Raw genomic sequence first — 2813 nt, forward strand, 5'->3', positions numbered from 1 at the left:
TTCTATATATATATATATATATATATATATATATATATATATATATATATATATATATATATATATATATATATATATATATATATATATATATATATATATATATATGTGTGTGTGTGTGTGTGTGTGTGTGTGTGTGTGTGTGTGTAGCAAAAATAATATAGTTGTCTCTTTGATAATATATATTACTGCTGTTGAGACACACACTCCACAGGAAGAACCAGAGCATCACATCCAAGATGCTTTGACTGCACACACTGCTGGAGCTTCAAGTCAACTTATGAGTAAGTAGTAAGCCCTCTATAATATGGCCTTGATTTCTGGCTTCCCTTCCTATATGGAGGGAGATAGCCTTGGTGTGTGTGTGTTTGTGTATGTGTGTGTGTGTGTGTGTGTGTGTGTGTGTGTGTGTGTGTGTGTGTGTGTGTGTGTGTGTGTATCTTCATTTATATGTTTCTGTGTTTAATAATATATTTATTTAATTCTGGCTAAATTATTTTTCATAATTCAATAATGTGATATCAAATGTTCATATCTGTCTTTCTAAAAGATAATACACATGGCTAATGTATCCCATATATCACAGCATGTGAGACAGTCATTGAGGTTCACCCTCAGCCACACCCTCCACAGGAAGAACTCCTACTAGAGCATCACATCCAAGATGCTTTGACTGCACACACCGCTGGACCTTCAAGTCAACCTAAGAGTAAGTAGCCCTTACATTGCTTGTGTGAAGAAATCTTCCTCAAGTTAAATAATAATGTAATAATACACTGGAAGACATGAGTGTTTGAGTGGGTGTGAGATGTTATGGTGGAGGACGTGTGGAAACAGAGTAGCATGTGTGAAAAAAGAAATGGTGAGCAATAGTTGATTCTGTGCATGTATTAAAAAAAAGTCAAAACATGTAATAGTAAATACAGAAGTCTACTTTTTTATATAAAATATAAATTAAGTATGAATATAGATTTTAACTATTTGCAATGAATCAATACTTAGATTCAAAACATTTGAAATATTTCTTATTATTCTTATAAAATTAATTTGCATTATTTGGTAATGTGATCAGTATTATTATTATTATTTTCTTTGCAGTTGTACATTTTACTCTATAGTACCGGGAAAATAGACATGCTCTGATTACTCTTATTATACATGAATAATAATTATTTAAATGCAGTTATGACTCATTCCCTATATATATATATATATATATATATATATATATATATATATATATATATATATATATATATATATATATATATATATATATATATATATATATAGATAGATAGATAGATAGATAGATAGATAGATATAGATATAGATATAGATAGATAGATAGATAGATAGATAGATATTGAAATCTTAGTAAAATGTTTTTATATTTCTTAATCAAAATATTTGTGAAACTACTTATGTAGGTATCACATCATATATGCATGCATTTTACCAGTAAATATAATACAATCAACTATTGTATCTTGAACATTACAGCTCCACCTGAAGAAGTTGGTGAAGTGTATCCAAGGCCACTCCTCCCACAGGAAGAACACCACTATCAAGAAACATGTACATCACCTGAACCCAAAAATAAGAAGATGCTGCAGTTCATTAAACGCATGTCATTCTACAACAAAGATCTTCACAAAAGACTGACAAAAGTTACCAAAGAGAGAAATTATTATCGTGAAGAAATCAAGAAGTATCAGGAAATTATTAATAAATTACGGAATGAATTGGATAATGTCAGAGTTGAATGCCAGGAAAATGTTTCAAAAGCATTATCTAAAACATTTACAAAAAATCAAACAAAGTATTTTGTATCACATAAGCACATACTCAAGTGGGAGGAGGAAGACATTAGCAAAGCACTTACTTTACGATCCTTAAGCCCTAAGGCATACCGTTTCCTTAGGAAACACTGGAACTTTCCACTGCCATCTCCTGCCACTATCAGTAAATGGGTATCAAAAGTTGTTGTGGAACCCGGAATTTTGTGTAATGTCATCCAACTTTTAGCTCACTATGCTCCAACAATGTGTGAATATGAGCGAATATGTGTTTTATCTTTTGATGAGTCTGCAGTTGCTCAAGCTTGGTCATATGACTAAAAATGACAATATATATGAACCAAAACGGAGTGTGCAGTGTGCAATGCTTAGAGGGTTATTGAAGCCTTGGAAACAGCTGGTGTTTTACGATTTTGATTGTGATATGACAAAGAACATTTTAGATAACATTATTCATGAAGTTGAAACTGCAGGATTCATCGTTGCAGCAATTGTCAGTGACCTGGGGCCAAAGAATTTAGCTTTGTGGAAGCAGTTGAACATTAATGTAAATAACAGTTCTTTCCCAAACCCATTTGAATGTAAACGCCCAGTGTTCGTATTTGCTGACGTTCCCCACCTTATCAAACTTATCAGAAATAATCTATTAGACCATGGATTCACTCTGGATGGACAGTTAGAGCCAACGGTGACAAATAGCAGTATTAGAGAGTTAATAATAAGAAGTACACATGACCTAAAAACAATTCATCGTTTGTCATACAAACATATTGATGTACAGGGACCTAAAAGAATGAACGTTCGTTTAGCTGCCCAATTACTATCACAAAGTACAGCAAAATCTATTGAGTACTTTGGAAGGAAAGGTCTTCTAAAGAGCAAGGACTGGGAGGATACAAGTAATTTCATAAGTTTAGTTGATGCATGGTTTGATGTGTTTAATGCCAAAACACCTCATGGAGATAAAGGGTCTAGGGCTAGTTTTGGCATGCATTTGGAAAGTCAAACACACGT

The 2813-nt window shown here is 32.5% G+C and overlaps 1 long non-coding RNA gene across 1 annotated transcript; it reads left to right on the top strand.

The window, feature by feature from the left end:
- Window positions 1-213: 213 nt before the first annotated feature.
- Window positions 214-2078, top strand: LOC126991480 (uncharacterized). Its single transcript, XR_007745544.1, has 3 exons — window positions 214-284; window positions 587-709; window positions 1504-2078. It is a non-coding gene; the product is annotated as an uncharacterized LOC126991480 (long non-coding RNA).
- The last annotated feature ends 735 nt before the right edge of the window (window positions 2079-2813 follow it).

Source organism: Eriocheir sinensis, unplaced genomic scaffold, assembly GCF_024679095.1.
Source record: "Eriocheir sinensis breed Jianghai 21 unplaced genomic scaffold, ASM2467909v1 Scaffold29, whole genome shotgun sequence".
Lineage (NCBI taxonomy): Eukaryota > Metazoa > Arthropoda > Malacostraca > Decapoda > Varunidae > Eriocheir > Eriocheir sinensis.